Here is an 8,205-nt window from a genome sequence, read left to right on the forward strand (position 1 = left end):
AAATTTTCTGGCGCTTAAGAGATGCGCATTGGAATTTTTTAACGCTGCCTAGGGTAGAGCTGGATTTTTCTGGCGCTTTGACCCTGGCTGCGGAATTTTTATTCTTATTCATAGCTTTGTTTATTTATTTTGATGTTTAAAGCATTTTCTTGAATTTTGACAGCATTGTTGGCCTTAAACTAAGAGTCTGGTTGATAAGTTTCACATAGCATGTAAAATATCAACACGAAACTAAAAACAAGCATGAATTCATGTATAATGCGCATTTAGTTTTTGATAGGGCGTTTTCCGTGTCTTTGAATCGAAAGCCGCCAAATCAAACAAAATTTATAAGATCCTAAACCAACGCACTATATGGACTATAATGGCAAGCTAAGGTATCGTCCCAAGAGAACGGTTTGAGCTTAAACACCAAGCTAGCTTAGAAAGAAAATTGAATTGATAGTGTCACAACTAAGAAATCTAGGCTAATTAGGCAAACAATTATGGAAAGTGTTAGGGAATCGGGGATCAACTTGGATTCCTTAGGGAAAAACGAATTGCAATGCAAGCATGATAATGTAAAGATATGCAACTAGGAAGCAACCAACAATAATGGCTTTGCACACCTCTCGGTTAGTAAGTCTTGCCAACTCTAACTCCAATGGTACGCTCTCGCGTCACCTTAGAACTAGGATGGGAAATTAAATTAACTACTCACTCAAATTCATTCATAGACTCTCAATCTCTTGACAAATCCATAAAGAACACTCCAATCATAATGACAATCATAGTATTTGCAACTACTAATCAAATCATACATGGAAATCCTAGATTGCAAGTGACTATGTTTTTTTTTTGGCAAATAAAGTTATTTTATTACCAAAAGGAGAGGGCTAGCAAAAGAACTAGCACAGTGTTAGGCACAGGCCACCAGAACACCAAAATACAACAAGCACAAAGCTAAACACTAGCAAAGCTAGACACCTCTAACACAAACTCAACACAACAGCTTCTGACTGTCAGTGGCCCTACAAGCCACCCTAAACTGGATATCATGCACTAAATCAACAGGGCTTCTGCATTTTTGGTTAAACACCATCTCATTTCTCTGAAGCCAAATGCTATAAATGCTTTCAGAGAAGAACATCAGCAGCAATTTATATCTATCACCAGTTCTTTTAGTAACTTTCAAGATCCAAGCAAGTTCCTGATCAAATTGAGCAGGATTTCTGTGAAACTGCAACTTTTGAAGGATCTTTCCCCACACAGCAGCAGAATAAGAACACTCAAAAAATAAGTGACCAGTAGATTCAGGCATGGTTGAACAAAGTGGACAACTGTTAGCAGTGACAATCTTCCAAGCTATAAGCCTATCTCTGGTGGGAAGTCTGTTCCACAGTGTAAGCCAAGTGATAAAAACACTTTTAGGGGAAGCTTTATTATTACAGACCACTCTTTTCCAGGGGACTTTGTCATGAACACTAAGGAGATGTTTGTACATCAGTTTAATAGAGAATTTCTCTTTCTGCACAACAGCATCCCATCCACCAACATCATCAATCAGAGTGTGAGAATCCAAAATCTTCCTCAGTGACCAAGAAATTGTAGCTGGCCATTGAGTGAATAGAGGCCTGTTTTTTATGTAATAGGTGTGAACCCATCTGCTCCACAATCTGTCTTTTTTGTGAGTTAGAGCCCTAAGCAGCTTAGCCACAACAGCTTTATTCCATAGCCCCATTTCCTTAAGATTCCACCCACCAGCACTTCTAGGAAGACATAGAGAGTGCCATGCCACCAGAGATCTTTTGGAAGGATCAGTAAGACCAGTCCAAAGGAAAATCCTACAGTAGTTCTGGATTTCCTTTAACACTTTCTTAGGCAAAATAAAGATTTGACACCAGAAAGCTTGCAAACTAAGCAAGATTGCTTGAACCAGCTGAAGTCTACCAGCATAAGAGAGGTGCCTAGTTGTCCAAGACTTAGCTTTAGCCACCACCTTGTCAATCAAAGTTCTACATTGGTTATAAACCAGCTTTTTAGTAGAAAGTGGAACACCCAGATACCTAAAGGGGAATTGTCCCTCTGGAATATGAACTGCATCAAGAATAGCTGATTTGGTAGCAGCAGGAACCCCACCAATATAGATGTTACTCTTGTCCAAGTTAGCTTCAAGACTTGAAGCTCTTGAAAAATTATTGAAAGCAGCAAAAAGCATCTCAACTGACAGAGTATCAGCTCTTGAAAACATAAGAAGATCATCAGCAAACATCAAGTGTGTGAGAGCCAACTTTTCACACTTAGGGTGAAAATTGAAATCTGGCAGAATCTGCAGCTGCTGTAAGTGTCTTGTAAGGTATTCCATACCAATAGCAAAGAGAAATGGAGACATTGGATCACCCTGTCTCAATCCCTTCTTTTCTCTGAATGGTTGTGATGGCTTCCCATTGATCAAAATGCTATAAGAAACAGTAGAGATACAGGTGAAAACCCACCTCACAAAGCACACAGGAAACCCAAGTTCCACCATAACACTTTTCAGAAAAGACCACTCAATGGAATCATAAGCTTTCTTCAAATCCACCTTTATGAGACACCTTGGAGAGATGTGAGTTCTGGTATAACCTTTGATCAGCTCAGTTGCTAGGAGAATATTATCAGAGATTTGCCTGCCAGGTATAAAACCAGATTGAGCTTCATTCACAACATCACCAATAACACTCTGCATCCTGGTTGTGAGAACCTTTGCCACTAGCTTATAGATAACAGTACAGCAAGCTATAGGCCTAAAGTCCTTAACCTTAGAAGGGTTAGGAACCTTAGGGACAAGAGTAATGGAAGTACAGTTGTATTGAGGCAGCATAATGTTAGTTCTGAATACTTCAAGTACAGCTTTATACACATCAGCCTTAATAACATGCCAAGTTCTTTTAAAGAAAACAACATTGAAACCATCAAGGCCAGGGGCTTTGTCATCACCAATCCCCTTAAGAGCTTGGTCAATTTCTAAAGTGGTTACTTCTCTGGATAGCCATTGTTTAGCAGGAATACTGAGAGTACTACCACTTCTTAAAGTAGGAATGTGGACTGCAGGCAAAGACTGAGCAGCTGACCCAAGCAATTTTTTATAAAAACCAACAATTTCACCCTGAATGGCATCAGCTTCAACTAATTTGTTTCCACAATCATCAAACAGAAGTGTAATCCTGTTCTGCCTATTCCTTTCCTTGACAGAAGAGAAGAAGAAATGATGATTAGAGTCCCCCACTTGGAGCCATTGAATTCTTGATTTTTGCCTCAAAGCAATTTCATCCACCCTAAGCCATTTCCTCAAATTATCAGTGCAAGTTTTCTCTTGTTCAAACAACTCAGGAGAAGGATTAGCTTGAAGTGAGGTTTGAACTATCTCTAGCTGAGATCTAGCCATATCAATTCTCTCTTTGATGCCAGCAAACTCTTCAGAATGCAGTGTTTTCAACTTGTGTTTCACAAGGTTCAATTTAGACCACAACCTAAACATAGCAGAACCTGTTTTCCCATTGGTATCCCAACTATTCTCAATCAGAGAAGCAAACTTACTATGATCTGCAAGGTAATTCAGAAATCTAAAAGGTTTGCCTCCCTCAACTTTATCAGGCAAACAGTTCACCAAGAGTGGAGAGTGGTCAGAAATGGAAGAGTTGAGGTATTGAATAGGAACACCACTAAACTTATGGATCCAACCAGCATTACCAAGCCCCCAATCAATTCTACTAGCTGTTTTCCCATCACCAGAACCTTTATGCCATGAGAAATAGTGTCCCACACTTTGTAGAGGACAAAGACCAGCAGTCCCAATAAACTCATTAAAATCTTTGGTTTCAGCAATAGAAACCTGAGAGCCATTAATCCTATCAGCATCAGACAAGAGAGAATTAAAGTCACCAGATAAGAGCCAAGGGTGAGAACCAACACTAGGGAGAAGAAGCAAAAGGGAGTGCCAAAGGTCCTTCCTAGTTTCAATGGTATGCAAACCATAGACTGCTGTAAAGAAAAAAGAAACATCACCAGTTCTATCCCTAATCACACAATGCAAAAACTGCTCATGAGTATGCAGAATTGACAGGTCAACTTCTGATTGTTGCCAACCCAACCAGATCCTGCCTCTAGGATTCAAGCTATAATTGTTCCCCGAACTCCAGTGTCTACCAAGTTTAGAAGACAACCTAGGAAATTTAGCTATTTTTACTCTAGTTTCTAATAAAGCAATGATATTAACATTGTTAACTTGCAACAGATGCTTTACCTCAGAAGCTTTAACAGGATCATTAAAGCCTCTCACATTCCAAGTGCATAAGTTAACCTTCTTCATGGGGTTCATGTGGGGTATTCTGCACAATCACACCATCACTATCCATTTCTCCAGAAATCTCCTTGAATCCCAAATCACCAGAGAGCACAGTGAAAGGATTACTAGGGCTCAAATTCCTCATCCTGCTAGGTCCCCTAGTTCTCCTTGTTACAATGTTCCAATCTTGGCCACTAGTTTGAACTACAGGTGGATCATGATGAGGAGTAAGGATCCCCCCTGTCTGTTGCTGTGGGGCTGAAACATGCTGCTGAGTTGGCTTAGCTACCCAAACCTTCTTTACAGCTGGTTTAGGAGCTACTTTAGAGGGCTTGGTACAATCATGGCCTGCTGTATTGCACTTTTTACAATAGAGGGGCTTCCAATCATACACTACAGCTTGCTTGAACATAACTCCCCTAGCATCTTCAATCCAAACATGGTCTGGTAACACAGTAGTAATATCCATCTCAATCAATACCCTGGCAAATGAAACTCTCTCCTGTTTTGTTGTACACTCATCAGCACACAAGGGAACCCCCAACAAACTACTGATTCTACTGAGAGAATCACTCCCCCAGCAATGCAAAGGCAAATTAGGAAATTTAACCCACAAGGGAATCACTTTGAGAACCTCCTCATAGAAGTTGAAATCTGCTGCCCATGGCTTGATGATCACTGGCTTACCATAAAAGGTGTAAGGACCCCCTGCAACAATGCGATTCTTGTCCTCAATGCAATCAAATCTAATGATAAAGTACCCTTCATCATGAAAAAACACTTGAGGAGTAGCAACCTCACTCCACACAGCAGCCATAAATCTCCTTACAGAGGCCAATGTTGGTGATTCTCCTACAACATACATAACTAAAGAAGCCTGCCATTTATCAACCATAGTGGCAAGCTCAGATTGCTGCAGTTGTGCTACTTTTTTCCCATCTTTAACCAAAGGTGTCACAAATTCCAGGGGAGCTCCTTTGGAAGCAAGCTTAGCCCCAGCAAATAGATTCACCCATGGTTCCTTAACAGTTCCCCCCTCCTTAGGTACCTGTGTCGAACCACTAGGAGAAGCTTGATGCTTCAATGGTTGACCAATAACACCCACATTACCAGAGTTTCGAAAAACAGAGTCCGTACAACACTGTGGAATCAAACTCCCCTCCCTAGTGAGCCCCAACGATTGATTCAAAGCAATAATGGTGTCATGAAGAGTTTTAGGAATCATACCAGCCGATGAGTGCACTAGGTTGGAGTAAACAAGTTCTTCGTTCTCAAGGTTCGTCGCACTATTTGCAGCAACTGGGTTCGATTTTTGGCCCCCTTCTGGAACCAAAAGAGTCTCATTTCTAGGATTAGAATGAGCGAAATCGTCCTTCGAAGCCATTGGTGAAGTTACAATCAAGCTAGCCTCCTTCTTCTTCTTCGCCATTGGTGACGGTGGCGCACGTTAGTAAGCACCCTTAACGTACACCCTCTCAACTTGGGAGAGAAGAAAACTTATCCAAGTCACTATTTAATCACATCACCAATTCAACAAATCAACTCTAAATTCCCCAATTACTCCCGAAGAATCACCCCTAACCCTAACAATTGGACTACTCACTACACATTGAGCTAAGGAGTGAAACTAAGCAATTGAACATGGTGATGGTATTGAAATTGAAATTGGAGATTAAACTAACAATTTGAATTTGAAATGAATAAAATCAAAGGAAATAACAATCAAACAAGCAATCAAAAAATTCAAATATCAAAGCAATTAAGAATGCAAAAGAAGAAGTAGAAGAGAATGAGAGGAAGAGAATGAGAGGAAGAGAATTTACTATTAAGCTTCAACAATTCTGCACTAATCTTCAAATTGAAATCAACAATCAAGAATTGTTCACTTTCTCTCTCTAGAATTGAAACTGAAAATCAAAGCTCACTACTAGAAAAAGGACATTTAACGACGAACAATTGCGTCGTTAAAATCTTTAACGACGGTCATGATGTTCGTTGTAACAGGTTCCGTCGTTATTGACTTTAACGACGATGTTCATCGTTAATAATTAACGCTTATTAACGACGAATTATTGTTTCGTCGTTAAGCATTAACGACGAATTATCCATTCATCGTTAACAATTAACGATAGATTACTGTTTCGTCGTTAAAATAACGACGAATTTACGATTTCATCGCTAAAAGTTAACAACGATATAATGTTTCATCGTTAAAAGTTAACGACGAACTACCGTTTTGTCGTTAATAATTAACGACGCAACAATAGTTCATCGTTAATTGTTAACAACAATCTAAGTAATTGTCGTTAATGGACATTTTATTACGTTAATGACCAAACAAGCCCTCGTTAAATATCAATTCAAAGATAAACAAATTTAAATATTTATAATAACGATCAAATATATTAGAAATGAATAAGACACATTGAAAATCATATAAAATTAGTTTTAAAATATATTTTTATTAATCTCCAAAGTATAAAATACACAATATTCCATAAGTGGAAAATAAAAAATCTTATAAGAACTAATAAACAAAAACATGATAACTAACTAAATCCAAGTTCCTAGTTTAATTCTAATATTTTTGTTCTTTGACAAAGAAGAAAAAAGTGCATCGAATAGTTGGAGTAGAAGTTTTCCCTTCTTCAAACACCTACAAAAAAAGTTGAAGGAAAAGAAATAAAATTAGAAAACTCAAACTCCACATAAAACTAAAATTATTTTAATATTTGTATTTGAGAGAGGGGGGGGGGGGGGGGTTGACAAGTAGAAGATGACTAGTTTTAGAGATATTTAAAGCTTTGATAAGGTAATTATATTGGTAAATAAAAATCAATTTAGAGACATACCAAGTCATCGGTTACCATGCCGACCGAAAGTTATTACTGGATAGACATACTCCAACACTGTAATTGCTAATAGACTTAGTGTTATTGATGTATGTACTTGCTGAGCTAAGGAGTTGGCACTCCAGGGATTATTCCAGCAAAAACTCCATGGATGTCAGATACAGGTATGCAGTACTCTGGACATGTTTAGTCTACTTTACATTTCTACAAGTTTTGAACACAACATAAATTAATTAACAAGTTGTCCAAAAATTTCGACAGCATCTCCCTAAAAGTACGACAATGATCAACATTTTAGATATTATTCAACTTGTAACCCAATCATTTATATCCAGCCTATACAGTCAAACTCAATCCACGATCTTATCCTCCATTCCGATAGAACCATCCATAAACAAATAAAAGACGAGTACTAGGAGTCTCCTTTCCCACGGTTGAAGGTTTCAGTACCCTAAAAGAAAAAAAAACCAAAAGACAAAGAAGACACTTAGTGAAGGAAATAATGCCCTTGGTCCAAGTATGCATTTAATGTTAAGTCTAATAAATGCGGTTCAGTATTAATTAACAAGTTAATAATTCAGTGAGATCAAGTGAGCTGAATGCCTAACTAGAGGCCGCTTCAGTTCAAGTGGAATTAATGATATTAATCCACAACTTACTCTTGACTGAACCCGTAGGGTCACCCAAATAGTACGTAAACGGATCAAGTATTTAATGGCATTAAATACTCCATCTATGGATATTCGGAATCGATGGATCTTGGTTTCAGTGGGAGCTGAGATCGTCAAAGGCCAGCAAATGAATACTCCGGAAACGATGATATTGCCGGAAACGGAAATATGGATCGTAACGGAAATATAAATATTATCCAAGTCGTAGATGTTGCCGGAAACGAAAACATGGTACGTATCGGAAAATATTATCGGAAATGGAAATATTGCCGGAATCGGAAATATTGCCTGAAACGGAAATATTGTCAGAATCGGAAATATTATCGAAATCGGAAAATAATTCCGGAAACGGAAATATTAAATATTTGTTCGAAAC

The sequence above is a fragment of the Spinacia oleracea genome, chromosome 4 (genome assembly GCF_020520425.1).
Source record: "Spinacia oleracea cultivar Varoflay chromosome 4, BTI_SOV_V1, whole genome shotgun sequence".
In the NCBI taxonomy this organism is placed as follows: Eukaryota; Viridiplantae; Streptophyta; class Magnoliopsida; order Caryophyllales; family Amaranthaceae; genus Spinacia; species Spinacia oleracea.